The sequence below is a fragment of the Diabrotica virgifera genome, chromosome 8 (assembly GCF_917563875.1).
Source record: "Diabrotica virgifera virgifera chromosome 8, PGI_DIABVI_V3a".
Taxonomy (NCBI): Eukaryota; Metazoa; Arthropoda; class Insecta; order Coleoptera; family Chrysomelidae; genus Diabrotica; species Diabrotica virgifera.
The window spans coordinates 132476027-132499594 of NC_065450.1; the positions used below are offsets into that span (position 1 = coordinate 132476027).

Consider the following 23568-nt stretch of genomic DNA (forward strand, 5'->3'; position numbering starts at 1 on the left):
GAACTGGACTCACAGCCAGTTTTTCATAACAAGGTTCCCGCTCACCCCCACCTCTTATTTCCAAAGGTAGACCTAAACTTGTCAAATCAAATATGCGTAGAATTTTATGAAGAATACGACGATCGGATTTCCAGTGCCCCTTCATTAGGAAAATTTTGTAAAATTTAGATTTTTTAATTTTTGATCTTCAATTACGCCCTCTAGCGGTGGTCCCACAATTATGAAAATAATTTCCAGGCTTTTCCTGAGGCAACTTTTGTTATAAAATTTTTTATTTCAAAGCTCTACTATAAACGGTTCCTGAGATATGGCCGAGAGCCATTCTTATTGGGACACCCGGTACAGTGGCCACACACAGCTAACGATATATGGACAATGAAAATTAACTTAACAAAGAAACTCTTATAACAGGCAGATAGATATTATACCTACATAATATAAATATCATTTATAATATAGGTTTCGATAAAGAATACATTACACGAAAATGCCAACACCGTAACAATACAAACTACTGTTTCAAAACGACCTAATAGTGAAATTGTAGAATAAGTATTTCGTTCAATTTTTTTAAATGGATTTTTGTCAGACACGGAAGAACACACTAATACACAAATATTCGTACAGATAGGACGAGTCAGGTGATTTTCTCGGTCGATATTTTATGTATGGTCGATATGTTTTAAGTTATTGTATATGTATATTCTGTGTTATAGTTTACAAGAATAATTATTATTAGGATCGATATAATAGGGCGTCAAGCCTTATTGCGAAAGTACCTATATTAATTGATGAACAAATTGAGAGGTAAGAAATAATATTTTATTTTATTTTATTTTATTTTATTTTTTACACGTTGATACCCTTACCGATTTCTTTCTTACTACCCATTCTTTTCTTTCTTTCTTCATTTATTACATTGTCTTCCTTTACTACTTCGGTACCAGATTTTTTCTCATAATATTTTTTCCATATTTGTTGTATAAATATATTTGAATTTGCATTGATGTATCTCTTACCGCATTTATTTCCTTTCGCTCTTCCCCCTTCACTTGTCGTATTGTCGTCCAAAAATTTCTGTTATTTGTTACATATTCTTCTTGTAGTTCTTCTCCAAATTCTTTCCATGAAAGCAACTTTTATAGAGTTAAACCCAATGGATGCAAAAAAAAGAGAAATTGGCTAATATACGACGCAAGTGTTAAAGCTGTTTATTGTTGCCCATGCAAATTATTTTCAATTGAAAAAAATAGTTTAAGTGATTTTGGATGTACCGACTGGAAACATTTGAATAGTGAGCTCAAATCCCACGAAGAGAGTAAATTTCATCTGAACTCTATGGTCACGTTAATAACAAGATCAACATTAATTGGAGTTATAGACGCTGGCTTGAAAGAGCAAGTGTAACGCGAAGCTGACTATTGGGTAAAAGTCCTAAGAAGAGTTGTTGCTACCATTAAATTACTTGCTTTTCAAGGACTTGCTTTCCGTGGATCCAATAAGGATTTAAAAAGTCGTCATAGAGGCAATTATTTAAGTTTTCTTGTATACTTGGCTAAATTTGACAACTTCTTAGCTGAACATTTACAGCGGTATGCGAATACAGGAAAAGGTTCAGTTAGCTATCTGTCTCACCAAATTTGCAATGAATTCCTGGAAGTGATGAAAGCAAAACTTGTAGAAACTTTTATACAGGAAATTAAAGAAGCCAAATTCTTCTCTATAATTGTAGACTCTACTCCAGACATCAGCCATCAAGACCAGCTTACTTTTATCCTCAGGTATGTAAAGGACAATGCGGTAGTTGAGAGATTCTTTGGTTTTATTCAGTTGGAGAGACACACCGCACAGTATTTAACAGATGTCGTTATAAACAAATTAGAAAAGTTAGGCTTAGATATTGAAAATTGTCGAGGACAGACCTATGATAATGCCGCAAATATGTCGGGTCGTTACACAGGGCTTCAAGCAAGAATACGAGCGTTATCACCAACTGCTATTTATGTCCCATGTGCGAATCATTCTCTAAATCTAGCAGTGAATTCTGCGTGTGAATCCAGCTTGGAAGCGAGTGTTTATTTCAGTAGTATCTACACGTATCTACACATTTTTTTCGGCTTCTCCTCAAAGGTGGAATTTGCTGAAAGAAAGCGGTAAATGTTGTGTAAAAAGATTAATTGAGCCCAGATGGTCCGCCCGATTTGACGATGTAAATGCATTACTTAAAAACTACGTAGCCATCAAACATATTTTTTTTTTTCAGTTAAGCAATAATAGAGATGAAAAATCAGCAGTTAGAAATGAAGCCAAGGCACTGCACAATAAACTGGATACCTTTGAGACAGCTCTATTGACACTGATTTGGGCAAGAATTTTGGAACGAGTGAATGCAACAAGCAAAACGTTAGAAACTGTGGACTTAAACGTGTCAATTGGAGTAGAATTAATGACATCTCTTTTGAGCTTTGTTGGAGACGTAAGAAATAAGTTTAGCGAAATTGAACAAGAAGCGAAAATTTTCTTTTACGGAGGCAAGGATATTTCAAACATCTACTATACAGCTGACCTTCAAAGAACAAAGAAAAGAAAAACATTTTTCGACGAAGCAGGTGAAAGTGAAACGATTTTAAATTGGCAAGAGAGATTCAGAATTGAAGTATTTAATGTTATATGCGACAATATTACTCAAGATCTTTTAAAGAGAATTGAATGCTACAAGGGTGTTACATCAGCTTTTAGATGTTTTTTTTACGCTAGATATAGAAGAAATCAAGACGTCAATTATTACTTTATGTGAGAAATATAAAAAAGATGTTGATGAAACTGAAGAGAACTTGCATAATGAAATTACCCATTTTGTAACGTTATGCCAAAATTTGAATAAACATACAATTTATGAAAAATTTGATGTCATCCAGGGTGTAAAGGCAACTTTTCCCAATATTTTAACTTTACTGCAAATTTATTTAACCATACCAATTTCTAATGCGTCAGGCGAGCGGTCTTTTTCGGCTTTAAAAAGAATAAAAACATATTTAAGGCCAAATTTGGGTCAAGAAACCCTAGACGCATTATCACTATTGTATATAGAGAATGAAAAACTGAAGAAACTGAATTGTGATAATATTATATTCGAGTTTGCGAACGCCAAGTCAAGAAAAAAAGTGATCTAAATTTTGTCTTTATGTATTTTTTAGAATATGTTTTTTTGTTTGTCATGTGTGGTTTTGTGGAACTTTGTGTTTTATTTATGTTTTTAAATGTATTTTTTGGATTATTTTTTACGTTTGTTATTCTCCTTGCTGGTTAAAAAAAATTATTTTATAAAATAAACCTTTATAGTTCGTGCATGTGTTTTCTTGTTAAAAAACTGACAACGAATAGCAATGAAGGGGGCCCCTAAACCTCCAGCGCCCAGGGCCCGAAGTTAGGTTAAACCGGCACTTTGTATAGAGAATGCTCTACTCCTTTGTTTTTAATTTTGGAAAAAATGACCAAGGCTGTTTAAGATATTTTGAAAAAAAAAAATTCAAAATAACTTAAAAAGTATTAGTGCTACAAAGAATCTCAAACAGTTAAAGAAAGTATGTTTTGCTGTTGTAAATATTTTGGTTTAATTTGGTTTTTATGTAAGACAAAAATTGATTGAGATATGGCGGTTTAAAGTTTGCATACACTCGTGATTAGTAACTCGTTCAAACCCTTTCAAATAGAACCCTTTCAAAAATAAACACTTCGAACCGATGAAACTTACAGGTCATATAAAAAATACATAATTTAATTTACTTAAAGGGGTAATGCTTAATTTCATTTGGGATGCCAAGTAGGAAGAGATTTTCACAAATTATTTTAACAAAAAAAAGGGCCAACTTTATTTTGAGCGTAGCTTGCTTAGTTTTGGCGCTAAAAATTTTTACAAAAAATAAAAACAAAGCTTTATTAAACAATTTAAAAAGTTTTAATGAGCTTTCCTCACAAGAGGAGGCAAGCTTTCCTCATAATGAGGGGCAGGCAAAGACGAAGAGAATGGTTCAGTCATGTAAAAAGAATGGAGGAGCACAGACTACCAAGAATTGCTCTAGAAGGAAAACCAGCAGGCAAGCGTCCACCGTGGAGACCACTAAAGAGATGAAGATATAGCTGGCAATCTACCTCTCAAGAAATACTTCAACGTCGCAATTAACAGATCGACAGATCTACAACAAGTATAAGAAGAAGAAGATTTTACCAAAAAAAAGGGCCAACTTTATTTTGAAAGTAACTTGCTTAGTTTTGGCGCTACAAACTTTTATAAAAAATAAAAACAAAGCTTTATTAAACAATTCAAAAAATTTTAATGAGCTTTCCTCGAAAAGTGGTTCAATTCTTCGTTATTTCACGTTGAAATATTAGATTTGGAATTTGGCAAATAAGAAAATTTTTTCATGAGCTCCAACTTTGCTTTTACTGGATAGATAGAATTCATAAATACACAATTTTTTTCGTTTTTTTCATAAGCTACCTTTTTTCTAAGAACATTGTTTTACATAAAATAATTAGTTTTTGAGATATTTGTGAAAAAATGCCTGAAAACATGGTTTTGTTGTTGAAAAATAAACATTTTCACTCGCATATAACTCGAAAAGTATTGACTTCGTTAAAAAACTCTATACACCAGATTGCTGTATAGAGTTGCATAGAATAAGTCAATTCATTTATTTCCAGACTTAATTTAAACGTATGTTTGTTCCTCCAAGAGAAAACGTATGTTTTTGAAAAGTATGTTTTTTCACCCCCCAAGTAAAAGCAACCAACGAAAGTGGAGGGTCAGTAGAACCTAAATCCAAACTTTCATGCAATTCGGTGGTGACACTGAAAATTACACGGTATTAACACGGCATTTCACGTTCATTTACTGGGCTAAAAATAATCATAAAAAAATTATTCAAAAGAATTGTGTAAAGTCTATAAATAAGTACAGAGCGTTCAAATGAGAATATTTTTTGTATTGAGACCATAACAAGCTGAAAATGCGAGCATTATCATAACGAAAACTTTGTTTATTTACGTATTTTAATTCGTAATATGGAAAATTTGCTATTGGCTGTGAGCTCGTCGGTAGAAGGGATAATTACAAATTCGCGTGCGCCAGTAGTGACAAGTTTGTAAACCTTTACTGGAAATTTGCTTTTTGACGTTCTGCATTAAGTGTTGCATATTATAGCTTTTAAATGTCTCACGAAAATTGTTGTATTAAAGAGTGTTGAAATACTGGTTACAATAGTAACTGTGTATTCTACAACTTTCCTGTCGCTAAGCATAAGGTAAAATGGATTGATGCAATTAGAAAAAAATAAGTAAACACAATTTTAATTTTAAAACGGTAGAAAAATTTGAGCTAAAGGATCAGTTAGCACACTCTCGAATTTTGACGGTTTCAATTTTACAATCCAATCCTGAAACAAAATTTGAATGTGTGAAGATAACGACCAATTACAGCAAACGTAGGATGCCGTTAACTGTCATTAATAAGTTAATATTTAAGAAGTATTATACTATAATTATATTAAATTATTATACTTTTTTGCAGAATAAATTTTTTCTAATATTATTTGTCAATATAAACGTCAAAACGATAAGCAAAATCTTAAAAATATTCATAATGAATAATAAATTCTGTACTTACTGCTATTAATTATCGATTACAATCCAATTACTTCTTTACGTTGTAAATATTACACGATAAGAATTAAATAATAAATTTGAAACAACTATTATTTGCTTTTCTACTGTCCTCTTTAAAATTCCGGCCGAAATAGGAACACTAGTCAACCGTTAGATGGCGATAGCAGCCATACCAGCGAAACTCACAGAGTATAGGCAACACTTTTTTCTTTCCAAAAAATTTCCGGTAAAAGTTATACTAGTAATCCTGTAGGTAGGTGGCGATACCAGCGAGGCTCGGAGCGGATATACGAAAAGTTGTTCAGAATTAAAAATTATGTTTTAATGTGTAATTATATCATTCTAATTTAAATGTTGTGAATTAAAAAGGTAGGGGAACAAGGGGCTTGTTGTAACAGGGGTAAATAGTAACACGGCTTTTTCATAGGTTATTTTAACATTTTTAACTAATTTAGCTGGCTCACTCTTATTCTCTTATCGCCCTGCAAATGACACCGTCTAGCCAGTCATCCTCCCATAGTTGCAAATAGTAGTTTTGTGCACGAGCTTCAATTGGATGTGTTAATTTAAAATTTGACACTCCTAAAATTTTGGTTATCGCTATTGTTTTAAACGGAAATGAAACTTTCGGTGTTCATTTCTTTTCTAAATTTAGTTATTCTTTGATGTTGCTTAACAATTTTACGATTAGGAAGATATTTTTACAGTTATTTTAATAAATATACAAAAGTGTGCTACGGGGTATGTTGTAACAAAACGTTGGGGCTTGTTGTAACATGTTGTAATATGGCTTCGTATATTCGGAAGTGAGCTGAAATATATTTTGGATTAATTCCCATGAAGATGCGAAAACTGTCTTACCAATGTGCCGTGAAACTCACTGCTAAGCAACTTCCTTCTTATTGGTATCAAAATTATTGAGTTGGTCCAAATTGGGTTCAAAATGTTATGCGTAGAAATCTACAGTTATATTTAAGAACACCGGAAGCCACGTTATTAAGTCGAGCAACATTTTTCAAAAGGAGCAACGTTCTTATTTTCTTCGAAATATACCAAAAAATTCAAATTATCGTACTGTTACAACCTGCCCCAATAGATGTTACAACTAGCCCCAAGCGCGGGGTAAGTTGTAACAATGCACTTTTTTTGGTAAAATGCTAGTTGATTAAAAAATATCAGTCTTTTTAACTTTTTTCAGTTAAGTTTGATTCAGAAAGAGTTAAACTAGCGTTGAGTGTTTAATTAGTGATAATTGGGAAAATCGCTGTCAAGATATATTTGATTTTATAAAAATTGTTACAACTAGCCCCCTCCTCCCCTCCTTTACTTTTGATCGAAATTCATATTTTTTATATACTTAGTATAAAATTAATAAAATTTGATATATGCTGGTTGCATCATAAATCTTAGACCATGAAGAGCTTTTTATGAAGAATAACTTTTCTTCGTCAAATTAAAAATAAAAGAGTTATAAATGAAAATGTTGTTGGTATCCACAATTTGAGAAAAATCTTCAAATATTTTTTTCCATTAGAAGGATATAATTGCACACATAAGACCGTAATTTTTTATTCCAAACAACATTTCATATATTCGGTTCGCTAAACTCAGACACAACTGGCTAGTGATTTTAGTCAGTAATTTTGACAATTCGACAAAAAAATAATTACTAAATAGTTAATAATTACTAAATAATTAGTAATTTTGCCAATTTCGGCAAAATTGGCAAAAAACCAAAAAATTACCTCCTAAAATCACTAGCCAGTTGTGTCTGAGTTTAGCGAACCGACTATAATAACAAGTTTCATTTCATAACAAATGGAATAGTCCATTTATCATTATCTAGTCCCATTAAAGGGAAGGCCGTATACTCGTATAAACCTTTTTAAAGTTAATAAATTATTGCTTTCAAAATATATTCAAATTGTATTTTTAAACATCTTATTTATTTTATACAGTGAGTACGTAAAGGTTGGAATAAATTCATTTTCTTGAGAATGGACAATTCTGGAAAAAAATCCCGAAACAAGTCAATTTTTATTTTTAAATTACGACTTTTTGGCATATTAATATTATATACTACTGACGTCACCCATGTGGGCGTGATGACGTCATCGATGATTCTTTTAAACGAGAATAGGGGAGGTGTCATAGCTTATTTGAAAGGTAATTCAATTCCCTATTCAGTAGTGCAAAAATTAATATAATTATTTATACAGGGTGTCCAACAAAATTTTTTTGAATTAAATTTATTAACATAAAAATAAGAATCTGTGAAATTTATTTAATTCAAAATACATTTTACTGCTATCAGAAAACAGGAAAAAATGTTTATTTCACAAATAAATATTGTTTTTTACAAATTCAATATTAAAGCAGCCTCTTGCCAATTTGAGCATTTACTTTAAGCGAAAAGCAATGCTTCTTTTTCAAATAAACATTTTTTTCTGTTTTTTGAGAGCAGTAAAATTTATTTTGAATTAAATAAATTACACATATTCTTCTTTTTATGTCAATAAATTTAATACAAAAAAAATTTTTTTCGTCACCCTGTAAAAATATTTATGATAATGTTTATATTGCTGAATAGAGAATTGAATTACCTTTCAAATGAGCTATCACACGATCCTTATTCTCATTTAAAAAAATCATCGATGACGTCATCACGCCCAAATGGGTGCCGTCACTAGTATGATATATATGCCAAAAAGTCGTAATTTAAAAATAAAAATTGACCTGTTTCGGGATTTTTTTCCAAAATCGTCCACTCTCGAGAAAATTAATTTATTCCAACCTTTATGTGCTCACTGTATAATAATTAAATTAACTATCAAATGTCATTGATATTTTATTAGTACTTAATTTAATACTTTAATATAATACGACCTCTCACATCCGCCAAAAAACTGATCCGCCCTAGTTTACTACTACCATAATTCTTCAAACCTTCAAACAGCCAGTGCTCTCGGATAGAGCGTTTTCGGCCGAACATAGAAATATCCTGTATAAAACTGTCAAGCCGGATTTTTTTTGGAATAATAAGAATGAATATTAATGAAATAATATAATAATGTTAATTATTGAAACAATAATTATTCTTCTTGATTTGGAATGTTTTATTCACAGAAACATTAAAATATCTTATTACGTTTCATAGCTTTTGTAAAGCAACACAAAATAGGTTAAATGAGCGGATATAAATGTTCCATGCAGTTTTAAATATACACCAAAACATAAAAGTACTCCACCAACCTATACCATGTAATCACCATCCTAGTGTTTGAATGGAGGCAGTTGTCTAAATCTCGATTTCACACTGTAGGTACAAGGTAGAAGAAAGTATTGATTACTTCTCATATGTCACGTGAGTATTTATTGTATTTAAATCATTGTACCTACTAATAGTCTGTGAATGATTTTATTACAATGAAAATGAAAAATCCTTTAGGGTTGAGAACATCACGTTTGAAGGGATGAAAATTGTATAACAAATCAATACGGACTTCCAGAAGAAGGCGTGGCATTGTCGGTGTTCTTTTTATGTGCTGCGTTGCCAATATTATTTTAACAAAATAAGTACATCTTAAAGGGATGATTGAGTCTTTTGAGGGTGTAACTTGATACTTTAATTGTGTTTTAATCATTTAGATTATATCTTATTACAAATCACCCAAATATATTTTTTCATTTGTAAAAGGAATATGGTCATCAAGGACAACAACAATGAGAATGAAGCTTTATTTTATTATTATTTTATTCATTATTAATATTAGTAGAGGAGGAATATATCCTGAGTTTATAGTCCACACTGGTACAAAAACAAGACAATGGCTCAAAGAATTCTTTAGCGACATTGTGACTACAGCTATGCTACCCCCAGAATTCAAAAGAACAAAAATTATCGCAGTCCAGAAGCCTGGCAAAGACAACAAGCTGTCTGAAAGTTACCGGCCTATCGCCTTACTCAGTTGCTGTTATAAATTACTAGAACGACTCTTATATAATAGAATATGTAACACCATTGAGGACGCTGTACCAATTGAGCAAGCTGGATTTAGAAAAGGACGAAGCTGTTGTGACCAAGTGTTGTCCTTAACTACATTCATCGAAGCTGGCTTTGAAAGACGTGAAAAATCTGCCATAACATTTATAGACCTTACGGCTGCCTATGACACTGTGTGGAGAGAGGGCCTTATTTATAAGTTGATGAAAATCATACCCTGTCTCAAAACTTGTCAGCTGATAAACAATCTCCTAACTAACAGACTGTTTCACGTATATATAAATAATGCACGAAGTAGCGTTAGAAAACTTAACAACGGATTACCTCAAGGCTCAGTGCTAGCTCCTTTATTATTTAACCTTTATACGGCGGATATACCTGAAACAAAATCGAGAAAATTCGCTTATGCAGACGACCTGGCCATTGGCTTCCAAGATAATAGTAAGGAAGCTGGAGAACGAGCTCTAAACGAGGACCTAACTACACTTAGTAACTACTTTAAGAACTGGCGCTTACGTCCTAACACAAGCAAAGCTGAAACCTGTCTCTTTCACCTGTCGAATCAACTTGCGGGCGATACCCTCAATGTAACTCTAAATGATGCAGCTATCAAACATAACAACCCCAAATATCTAGTAGTCACACTTGATAGAACACTCACCTTCAAAAGCCATCTTACAAACGCAGCCGGTAAACTGAGAACAAGAAACAATATAATAACAAAACTTGCTGGAACTACTTGGGGTGCTTCTGCAGATACTCTTCGGACCTCTGCTCTAGCTTTGGTTTTTTTAGTGGCAGAATATTGTGCACCAGTATGGTTAAATAGTGCACATACAAACAAAATCGATGTCCAACTTAATCAAACCATGAGAATAATCACTGAAACAATAAAATCAATCCCAGTGAGATGGCTGCCTACTTTGAGCAATATTGCTCCACCAGATCTACGCCGTACATCAGCATTAGTGAGAGAGTATCAGAAACTTGTAGCCAACATACAATTACCAATCCATCAAGACATACCAGACATCTCGAAAGAGCACCAGCGACTGAGGTCTAGAAATCCTCCAATCAGAACTGCCCGAAAAAATGGTGATTCCTATGATATACAAAGGCAATGGTCCACAAGATGGATGCCAACAATAGCAGCAGACTATATTCAGATATCCACCCCAACCCAAGGTTTCATCGGATCGGGTCTGCCCCGGCCCACATGGGCGAGGCTTAATCGCATACGTACCGGACATGGTAAATGTGCTGATTCTCTGTTCAAATGGGGTCGTGCAGAAAGTCCACAGTGCGATTGTGGATCGCCTAGACAGACCATAAGTCATTGTGTTTCAGATTGCCTAAAGCGTGCCTACCGTGGAAACCTCCAGGACTTTGTGGAATGCTCCCCAGATGCAATTGAATGGCTATGTAAATTGGACATTAATATTTAGATTCATTCATTATGTTTTAGTGTTTGAATAATATATATATATATATATATATATATATATATATATATATATATATATATATATATATATATATATATTATATTTGTGTATTTATCGTACTAAGAAAGTCCATACGCTAAATAAAAATAAAATAAAGTAAAGGAGGAAAGTATGCTAATTTTCCAGTTACTCGAGCGTTGGCTGAGAAACTTGAGAGAACGGTTTCAAATACCAGAAGCTGCGAACATAATAAATGCGGCACAAAACAGAGAAACCTATCGTTTGATGGTCGTCAACCTTCGGTAGAAGACGGCACATAAAGAAGAAGACTCGATCGTTACGGGGACCTAAGGGTTGTGAAGAGTAGGTCCTAAAACCAGAAGAAGTTAAGTATAGTTTTCCACAAAGTGGGGGACTTTCCATTTTTTAATTTAATTTTCCATTTCCAACAATCGTTTTTTCCGATTAAAGCGCCATCTGTCCATAATTCGAAAAAATGTCTCGAATAAAAGTTGCTTATTTTTACGTAAAATTGGGTGCTCCCATTTAAGATTTTAAAGTAACCCCCCCTCCCCGGGGGGGTAGTGTTTGATGCCATTCGATAGATTTTTCAAAAACATTGAGTACATGTATTTTACAGTTTTCAATCTGATGTTCATTTTGCGAAATATCGCGGGGTTCCTTATTAAAATTTTAAATTTACCCCCACCCCTCTACGGGGGGGGGGGGTCGCGTTGGGTATCGTGGGAAAAATATTGAATACGTATATTTTAGTTTTTCGATCTGACATTCATTTCGCGAAATATGTATTAGCTTTTTTTGTGAAATTTTGTGACTCGCCCATTTCCTTATGCCCCGCTCAAATCTTCAGATTTTTGAAATATACACTGTTCAGCATGTACTTAACTTACCTTATCTTAATCGGACGATTTCGAGTTTTTCTAAGGATAGATTTTTTTTCGGAACCCCCTTAACGAACTCCCCTGTATTAAGAGCCAATATATGGTAGAGGTACATTTACAGGGTACAAGGTTTCTCACCATGTGATAATGTGACGCGCTCGAGGAACTGCAAAAATCCCCGCTCGGGCTCCCCTACCATATTTAATAGCTACTATTGTTTATCCTCCGACATAATGAGATACCTTTTTAAAATGTCGAACAATAAAAAAATATTAAAGTTATTTGCTGACACATAGTATTCGTACAGAAATGAAACCATATTAAAAGACTTAAGATGGAGAAATTAGTATACATTAAGAGTAACTGGCACGATGCCACAAATGGAGGGATCATGTCGAACGGACACAGGAATAATCGCGAAATGAAAAAAAAAATACATATACCAAATACAAAAAAGAAAAAAGACCACTAGGAAGACCCCCAGGGATGGTATGATAGGCTGGACATCAACATTGCAAGAGCTGGGATGATAGAATAAACAAGATCATGTCCTACAAGAAAAAGAACATGATGACGAAGAAGAAGAAAAAGAATAAGAAGAACAACAAAAACAAGAAGAAGAAAAAGAAGAAGAAGAAGATGGTATTATCAAAATAATTTAATGAAGATAATAAATACTCTGATAGCAAACCATAAAGCAGAAACAAAAATTGTGTATATAGTCCAGGGCTCATCTGTTTTGAGATGGACGTTGAGAGGTGACTCAAATTTTTTTGCAGAAATTGCTTGAAAATAACTTAAATAATAATATGTGAGTTATCCTCCCACTCAAAATGGTCCGCAACATTGTTTAAATAATCAAAATGTCAAAATATGAAGGAAAAATTCGATTTTTTATTGGTTTTTTGATTATAACTTTAAAACTGTTCATTTCTGAAAAAAGTTTTACTAACATAAAAGTTGCGTAATTAAATTTCCTACAATATAGAATTGGTTAACAATTCAAAAAATAGTCACCCTTGTTGCAAAATAGCAATACTTGCGAAAAAAACCATACAAAAACAAGTATTTGCATTTTACGTTTTTCAACCATTTATTCTACACTTAGGACCCTCATATTTTACCCAGAAAAACTTTATGATATAGTAAAACAACACTGTAAATTTCATTAAGATCGGTTTAATAGATTTTGCACAATAAATTTTGCAATCCAGCTTTCGCAAAAAAATTCATTTTTTAAAAATGTTGCAGGACTGAAAATACAGCAGATAGTAAGTTGATTTTTTTTTGCTTATAGAAGTGTACTGTACCTTTCATTTGCAATTTGCAAAATTAAAATCGAATAATTACCACGGCGTCAGGAAAAATTTTTTAAATAAACATTAATTTTTGGTGCTACGCGCAGGACAGCGGTGTTCGATTCACACAAGTTGATTTCCACCAAAATTTCTTCTAACCTTTATCTAATATATTATTTTCTTACTCTATATTTTGTTGTATTTTAATATTTTAATTCCACAAAAATCAAACTAATTTTATTATTGTTTGTGAAATATTGTTTACACAATTGCATATGTTTAACAATAATAAACTTTTATTCTCTAAGTTAAAATATATGAACAAAGAAAGTTTTTGCTAAAAAAAGTGTTATTTTAAAGGATAAAGTATGTGTTTTTATTTTGCAATAAACAAATTTATTTATTTATATCGAAATGTAATAAAAATTAAAATGTATCAATCATTATTAAAGGTCATTGAAATGCCCAATCAGAGCAAACTATCCGCTGTCCTGCGCGTAGCACCAATAATTAATGTTTATTTAAAAAAATTCCTGACGCCGTGACAGTTAATCGATTTTAATTTTGCAAATTGCAAATAAAAGGTACAGTACACTTCTATACGCAAAAAAAATCAACTTGCTATCTGCTTTATTTTCAGTCCTGTAACATTTTGAAAAAACGAATTTTTTTTGCGAAAGCTGGATTGCAAAATATATTTTGCAAAATCTATTGAACCGATCTTAATGAAATTTATAGTATCGTTTTACTGTATCATAAAGTTTTTCTAAGTGAAATATGAAGGTCCTAAGTGTAGCACAAATGGTTGAAAAACGTAAAATGCGAATACTTGTTTTTGTATAGTTTTTTCGCAATTATTGCTATTTTGCAACAAGGGTGACTATTTTTTAAATTAATAACCAATTCTATATTGTAGCAAATTTAATTATGCAACTTTTATGTCAGTACAAATTTTCTCGGAAATGAATACTTTTAAAGTTATAATCAAAAAACGAAGAAAAAAATCGAATTTTTCCATCATTTTTTGACATTTTGATTATTTAAACAATGTTCCAGACCTTTTTGAGCGGGAGGATAACTCAAATATTACTATTTGAGTTATTTTCAAGCAATTTCTGCAAAAAAAATTGAGTCGAAAAATTGAGTTGAAATTTACATTGAGTAAATAGACAATATTACCCGAAAAGTGAGAATACTAACACTAGCAGGATTCAAACTAATATAAGCAAAACACAAAATGGAGAAGGATTAATGTAATAATTAAATAATAAGATGAATTAAGCTAGTTCTAGAAAGTTCTTACGTCGTCAAAATAAACATTGATAACATTACAAGATGTATGTTAAAAAAATGGCACCATTTGGAGTTAAAAATTTTCTCAGCGCTCCTGGAGCTTTATGGTGGAAGCTCCTGATGGGAAAATGGAAAACCAAATTGACCATGTTCTTATTGAAAGAAAACTGCTCAAAAAGGAAACAACGCAAAAAATACTTGGTAGAGCAGTTCCAAGATAAAGAGGTAGCAAAAATATCAGAGGAAGAAATAAACAAGAGATTGGGAAGAATTACGGGTAACCTACAGGAGAAATAGCAACTAATACAAACAATCATGATATAAGCGGCAGATCCTAGGATTGGGAAAGCAGAAAAAGAAAAGAAAGATCACTTGTTTTATGAGGACTGCAAGGTAATCCTAGCACAGAAGAACAACGCAAAAATGGAAAATATTAGGAGCAATACAAAAAAAGTAAAGGGCACTGAAAAGCTAAAAGGAGAGAAGCTAAACGATTATGCAGAAAAAATGGAAAATTACTGGAAAAACAACAAAATAACGCAAAAGATGGAAAACATACTACAACGTGAAATAAAAAGAGATGAAACTAGTAGAGGTGGAAATTATCGATATAAACGTATCTATTAATTAACATTGCATCACATAGTTTCCCACCTTTAGACGTCTGTGACAGGAGTGTTTTATAAAATTCTCCTGCCACAGTGACAGTTGTCATACTCCTCCGATACATCTAAAGTTGGAAAACTATATAATGTAATGTTAATTTATAAGTTTATTTCGATAATTTCCACCTCTACTACATAGTTACATCTCTTTTTACTTCACAGTGTATTATGTTTTTCATCTTTTTCGTTATGTTGCCGGTTATTAGCGCGCTCATTACTGTACATAATATGGCGTGAATATAAATCAAGAAAATCTAAGTATACGGAAATAAGAGGGGGGAATGCAGAAGAAAATAAATGGATCACTCTAAGGATGAATGAGAGAACGTATACATTTAAGAAGGTAACTGAATTTGAGTACCTTGGAACAATAGGTACAAATAGAGGAGGCGAAGAGAAAGAAATAGATAAACGGTTCTTAAAAAGTAGCAAAGTAGTAGGATCAGTAAACGCACTGTTGAAGGCCAAAACATTTCCAAGGCAGCGAAGATTCGATCATGTGAAACAATAGTTAAACCAACAGTGTTGAATGCATGTGAAACTTGAATCGGAAAAAATAATGATGAATGAGAGATGAATTAGAAAGAAGAAGAAAAGTTAGAGATTTGGAACAGAAAAATCTTGAGAAAACTTTTTGGTGGTATAAAGAAGGCTGACGAGGAATGGCGCAGATGAACAAACCAGTAGTTAATCGAGGTGTATAAGAAACCCACAATAACATATAAAATCAGAGCACAGAGAGTTAGATGGTTGGGATGTGTTTTCCGAATTCCAAAAGAAAGAGAAAAAAAATTCCTAAGAGTTTTGCAAGTAGAATCTTCTTCTTTAAGTGTCGTATTCGTATTCAGACGTTGGTCATCATCATGTTTACAGTTTCCTGCAACCTTTCTCTATCGGCTGCTGCGCGAAATAATTCTTCTTCTGTGGAACCACACCATTGTCTAAGCAATTACAGTTATCAAAGTTTCTTCCGACCAATCCATCTCTTTCCTTCCATTTTACCTTGTACTATAACGCGAAGTAGATGGTATTTAGGTCCTCTAATGGGGTGTTGTGGTGTTTTATAGAGGTAGTACCTTTTATGAGAACGGCCACATCGAGCGTAATATACGGGAGATGGTTCGAAGTAACTGGTCCTCATAAGACATCCAACTGTCACTTATGGCTTCACGTGCCACACCCTGGGCAACTGCATTGGTCTGTAGGCTAAACTAAGTGAGGGTAACCACCGAGCGATTGCCGGTATAAGCAATCTCCACTTGCTAGCCAACAGCTTCGGGTGGATGAGCTAGTAAATGTTAGGGCACTCTTTTGTCCTGAGACTGAGAAATCGGTCTCGAAGGCGGATGAACCCTACAGAATGGTCAACGGCATAAGGATGCAGAAGGCAACGGGGAACCACTGCATTAAGGACTCATAGAGTACCCCTAGTAGTAATCATCATGGTGGACATGCAAAGGAGAAGTACTGATCATGGACATCGGACACCAAGATCCGGCAGAGGAAGACAAATAGATAAGTACAAGGCTTCCTCGGTCGTAAACCTGCGAAACCTTGTAATAAGAAAAAGACAACCATAAAAATTGCTACATGGAATGTGAGGAGCTTATTCTCTTCGGGAAAATTAGATAACGCCGTGTTGGAAATGGATCGTTTGGGTATAGACATATTAGGCATAAGCGATACACAATGGCCAGGAAATGGCAAATGCCCCACAACTAATCATGGTATGTTTTATTATGCCGGAAGTGACACCACAACCCATCGATACGGAGTTGGAGTCATCATCTCAAAAAAATGGAAAGATGCTGTAGCAAATTTTACTCCATTCTCAGAGCGCGTGATGTTAATACAACTGAAAGATAAGAAGAACATAATAAACATCATACAAGTATACGCTCCTACAGCAGACAAAGACGAAGAGGAAATAGAACAATTCTTTAATAACTTAGAAGACGTGATGAGAACAACAAAGAGACAACACATTAACATAGTAATGGGCGATCTGAACGCCAAGGTAGGTCAGGGTAAAGTTGGAGAAAATGTCGGTGAATACGGCTTAGGTAATAGAAATGGAAGGGGTGATCGTTTAGTTCAGTTTTGTCAAAGCGAAAATTTAATAATAACTAATACATTCTTTAAATTACCCCCAAGGAGACTGTGTACGTGGACGTCACCTCAACACACACAAGAAAAAGTAATCAGAAACCAAATAGATTACATAATGGTGACAAAAAGATACCGTAATGCCGTGAAATCTACTAAAACTTACCCTGGAAGTGATATCGGTTCGGATCATAATCCAGTAGTATATGTGTTAGAAGCTAGACCAAAGAAAATGAGAAAAACCATCATCCCAGCGTTAGACTTAAGTCAGCTTAAAAGTGAACACCGACGACAAACAGTGCGCGAATAAATCAACACCGGCCTCAGTGTAGCAGAAAACCAAATCCGCAGAACAGACAACATAGATGAAAAACTGAAGTATATAAACACTATAATAAGAACTACGGGAAAGAAACACCTAACCAAATCTCCAAAGAAACATAAGGTGTGGATGACACCAGACATACTAGAACTAATGGATGAAAGACGCAAATTGAAGAATAATTCAGAAAAATACAGAGAGGTTGATAAGAACACAAAGCAATTAATAAAAAAGGCCAAAGAATCATGGATTAAAGAACAATGTGTAGAAATGGAAGACTATGAAAAAAGTATGACACATTCAATATACATAAAAAAGTCAAAGAACTTACAGGAACCCAAAGAAGACATCAAATAAGTTTGCTTAAGGACAAAGACGGAAATATTAGTATAGACTTAACAGAAAAAATTAATAGATGGAGTGAATACATAAGAGAATTGTTTGAAGACAACAGAAATAACATTGACAAGGTAAATGGTGAAACGGGACCTGAAATCCTAAAATGTGAAGTAGAAATGGCACTTAGAAATTCCAAAACTGGAAAGGCAAATGGACCCGATGAGGTTCCTACTAAATTACTAAAGCTCTTGAATGATGAATCAATAGGTATAATATTGCACTTATTTAACACAGTATACAATACTGGTATTATACCTCAAGAGTGGCTGCTGTCTAGATTCGTTACACTGCCAAAGAAATCCAATGCAAAAGAATGTTCAGAACATCGAACAATATCTTTAATGAGCCATCTACTAAAGATATTTCTAAAAATCATCCACAACCGAGTTTATCAAAAGTTGGAGTCAGATATTAGTAATACACAGATGGGGTTCAGAAAAGGACTAGGTACTCGAGAAGCTCTCTTCGGTTTGAATGTTCTTACACAAAGATCCCTAGACGTTAATCAAGAAGTACATGCATGTTTTATCGATTTTGAAAAAAGCTTTTGACAGAGTACGCCACGATAGGCTAAGAGACATTCTTGAAAGAAAAGACATGGATAATAAAGATCTGCAAATAATTCTCAACTTATATTGGAATCAGAAAGCTAACATCAAAATAGAAAACGAGATATCAAAAGCAATAGAAATACGTAGAGGAGTAAGACAGGGATGCATTTTGTCACCACTGCTATTTAATGTATATAGTGAAAGCATCTGTCAGGAAGCCCTTTTGCAAGCAAATGAAGGAATCGTAATCAATGGAGAGGTTGTAAATAATATTCGATACGCAGACGACACTGTACTAGTTGCAAGAACAGTAGAAGAATTACAACGATTACTTACAAACATAAATATTGCTTGCAACAATTATGGCATAAACATTAATATCAAAAAAAAAACAAGTATTTGGTTTTCAGTAAAATCATGACACAACCAGCACATATTAGTATAAACGGCATTCAAATTGAAAAAGTATCAAATTATAAATACTTGGGAACTTTAATAGACGAAACTGGAGACCAAAACTATGAAATAAAGAGACGTATCGAAATTGCCAGGACCTTCATAAAGATGAGAAAATTCTTCTGCAACAGAGGTATAAGCATCCCTCTACGATTAAGAATGCTAGGAGGCTACGTATTTAACACGCTATTATACGGTGTAGAGGCCTGGACTTTCAAACAGATCAACATAAAAAATATTGAAAGTTTCGAGATGTGGTGCTACCGTCGAATGCTTAAGATAAGTTGGGTTGAAAGAATCACAAATCTTGAAGTAATACGAAGGATAGGAAGAGACCCGGAAATTTTGTTAACGATAAAACGAAGAGAACTCGAGTATTTGGGTCACCTGATGAGAGGTCATAAATACGCATTACTTCAAAATATAATGCAAGGAAAAATAGAAGGAAAACGGAATCCAGGTCGTAGAAGAATGTCGTGGATGCGGAATTTGAGAGAGTGGTTTGGGTGCACCACTAATGAACTTTTTAGGTCAGCTGTAAACAAAGTCAGGGTAGCCTTGATGATTTTCAATCTCCGATAGGAGTGGCACAAGAAGAAGAAGAAGGTCCTCTAATGATATGGAAATACTCTGTTCTTCTCCTGTTTATGATGTTTATGAGCAGACGTTCTGAATTCATCATTGGAAGTGTGCGAAACCCACGATATCTATAGGATTCGTCGATAGCACCACAATTCAAACGCTTCTAATTTGTTTAGAATTGAGGTTTTTAACATCCATATCTCACAACCATACAATATAATGGGCTACACATAACATTTCAGGACCTTCTTGCGAATATTCATCGACAGGTTTCTGTTACATAAAACTAGTTTCCAGATCATAAAAGCCTTACTTGATATTTCGATCGATTATCTCGTCATCAGTCACAATTTACATTTAAACAGCTATCAAGGTATTTAAAATGCTTTACCTGTTCTATCTCCTTTTCATTAGGAAAAAGCAGACCTTGGTCTATATTAATCAAGCAAAATAACAAGGGATAAAAAGAAGAGGGAGACCAAAAAGGAAGTGGTTTTTTGTCGTTCTGATTGACATAGAAGAAATGGAAATAATGGACTGGAGTGAATTATCCGAATAAGAAATATTAGTCAAGACTATCGAAGCCAAGGGCTTATGTAATACATATTTTATTTTAATTCTCTGTCCTACTCACCTAAAAAATCACCAACACCACAAAAGAAGGTTGGAAAACTCTGCCCTATCGTATAAATAGTTATTTATGTATTAAGAGCGAAATGTGATACATTCCCAGGCAACCAAATAACGTTTACAAAACGTTAAAAAGACGTCATAATTATCAGCAAACCACCGTTTGTCACGTTTTTTCTACGTCGAAAGTCACGTGAATATGTCCCACCATAACTGACGTAATTTTAATCACGTTTTAAATAGGTAATATAAAAAAGGTAGTTTTTATGTCGTTTTTTTTAGATTATTTTTCATTTTATGGTTTTAAAAATACACGATAATAAATTATTCGTATGGGTATTGTTGGTGTTGCAATTTTTCATTTAACTGTTTTAAATTTAGTTTATAGGCTAAGGTATACTTACTGCGTCACAACTGAAACAACATATAAACTAATAAATAATTTATTAACAAATTAATTTAATTAAATTCGATAACACATAATTAGCTCATTAACAGAAAATATTCACCAAAATAAACACATAACCTCAAACCGTTTTCAAGAAGAACTATCACAAGAACTATTGCATTAAACTAACTCACAACTGACTTGAGAAAAACGAATAAAAATATCTTAATTAACACCTTTCTTCAACTAAATATCTAAATGAAAAGCCCTTTTTTACCACACAAAGCATGTAAACAATAAATGAAAAATTTCTTATGACCATTTAAGGCTTATAAAGGTCAATATACAAAATTAACATTATAAGCATTAACCCGTTAAGCTCCTCCCATTTTTGTTACGACAGACTTGGGTTGTCTGAAATACTCTGAAATGAAAACGTATTTTTAAACGTATTCTAACGTCATTAATCTTACGTATTTAAAATCACCTGCAAAAGACGTTTATACGACGTAATATTCAAACACGTGTATATATTCAACCAAAAGCTGACGTTTCCTCGGCGTTATTGACGTCACTTGGTTGCCTGGGTTATTGCTTGAGAGTAAGAGTTGCCGCTCGACGCGTAGCGGAGCGGAGAGCGGTAATTACTCAAAAGCAATAATGTCACTTTGCGCCTGTAATACATACAACATTTTTTCTACAATCACTTAATAAAATGAAACTATTTTTGAATCATTAACTTTATTATAACTATTTCATATCTGCCATTATAATGTCATAACATGAACTTTTATATCTTTCAGTTTGAATGTTCAATATGTTTTTATTTTATGGTTGTACGGTTGCTACGGACAACGCGCGTAAAATCAAACTTTACGCGCTACAGCGATAAAGTGACGATACGCAGTAAACGTCAACTTTCATTGCCATCGACAAGCGAAAAAGTCTTCTTTATCAAGTGATTGTAAAAAAAATAAAATTTTGTAGTAGGTATAGAATAAACAATAAAAGTTGATTGGTGTTTAAGTGTGTACAATCCAAATTATCGATGAAATACTGTTAAAAATATAGGAAAGATACTATATACAGCATATGAATAATAATTTTTACTGAAATAAAAATTTACTTACATTATAACGTTCAGTTACAGTACAATACACCTAATTCCCACAGTATCATGTTTTCATTAACTCAAAATAAATCCACGTACATATCACTCTTGACTACGAAAATTTTGGTAAAAATTGTATCGCCTAAAAGCATGAGTATATTTATAACGCGGATATGTCTGCCAATCAACTACTAACTAAATCCTTAAGTAAAGATAGTAAGTGTATCTACAATAAACCTTCATTAAAATTTTAAAAATTCTCAACATGTTTTATTTAATGGTGCAATACCGGTAATAGATGAAATACTAAAAGTCAAGGAAAATAGGTTTAGTACCTAAAAAGGTACAATGACTACTCTAATAAAAAAGTCAAACCAACAAACATTACCGTTTATAGAATGGAGTAGAATAGAATAGCAGTAAAAATATCCATCAGATTTTGAACTGATACATAAGCAAAGGCCTATTATAAATACATTTGTATAATATAGCGTGTTTCAAAAAAAGGTAACACTGTCTCCAGGATAGGTCTAAAATACACAGTATCGAATTTTACTAAGAGTAGCGTTTTGGAGTAAAATTGTATGATGTTTAAGTTCACTTGGAATTTTTATTAATAATTTTTCCCTTAAAAAAGGTATGTTGAGTAATACATAGTACAAACAGTGCCGTATTAACCATTAGTCAAAGCAAACAGTTGCCTAGGGGCGTCGGCCCCATAGACGGCCTCGCCGGGCCCAAAACGAAAAAAATAATAACTAGAATTAACGCAATATATACAGTGATGAGCGCACTAATAACCGGCAAAATAGCGCAAAAGATGGATAATGTATTAAATTCTGAGATAAAATGAGATGAACCTAGTAGAGGTGTTAAATTTAGCGATAGTAACTTATAGACTGCCATTATTTTAATTGTTTCCCACCTTTAGCCGTATCAGACGGGTTTGAGAAATGCCACTGTCACAGTGACAGTTTTAGTTGACATACTTCGCTGATACGTCTAAAGGTGGGAAACAATCAATATAATGGCAATCTATAAGTTACTATCACTAAATTTAACACCTCCACTAGGTTCATTTCATTTTATCTCAGAATTTAATACATTTTCCATCTTTTGAGCTATTTTGCCGGTATTAGCACGCTCATCACTGTATAATCATATCCCTTCCACCATACAATGGTGTAGTGTCCCCTGTAAATGTACCCCTACCATGTATGGACTATTAACAGGGGGCGTGCGTTGGGGGCTGCCCGTAAAAAAGTCTATCGTTATAAAAACTCGAAAACGTCAGATTAAGACAAGGTAAGTTAAGTACTTAAAGAGCAGGGTGTATTTCAAAAATGTGACGATTTGAGCGGAGCCGTAAGGAAATGGGCGAGTCACAGTTTCACATAAAAAATTAAGTATTTGGCGAAATGAACATCAGAACGAAAAACTAAAAATACGTGTTCAGTATTTTCAAAAATCTATCGAATGATACCAAACGTGACTCACCCACGGAGGTGGAGTGGGGATAACTTTAAGACTTATAGGGCCCCCGCAATATTTCGCGAAATGAACATCAGATCGAAAAACTGAAAAATACGTATTCAATTTTTTTCAAAAATCTATTGAATGACACCAAACACGACACCCCACGGAGTTGGGGTGGTGGTTGCTTTAAAATCTTAAATAGGAACCCCCATTTAGGGGTACATTTACAGGGGACAAGGTCCCCTGTAAATTTTCCTCATGTGATTTTTTGACGCGC

At 33.4% G+C, this 23568-nt stretch overlaps 1 protein-coding gene across 3 annotated transcripts in view; it reads right to left on the bottom strand.

Annotated features, from left to right (window-relative positions):
- Positions 1–23568, bottom strand: part of LOC126889476 (probable 3',5'-cyclic phosphodiesterase pde-5) — a 423420-nt gene that overhangs the window by 263396 nt on the left and 136456 nt on the right. The window contains exon 2 of one of the 3 annotated variants that reach the window (XM_050657797.1): positions 21835–21957. The exons of the other annotated variants lie outside the window; for them this stretch is intronic. The gene's annotated coding sequence lies outside the window, so the exon portion shown is untranslated. The remainder of the gene's footprint in view (positions 1–21834; positions 21958–23568) is intronic. 3 annotated transcript variants of the gene reach the window in all.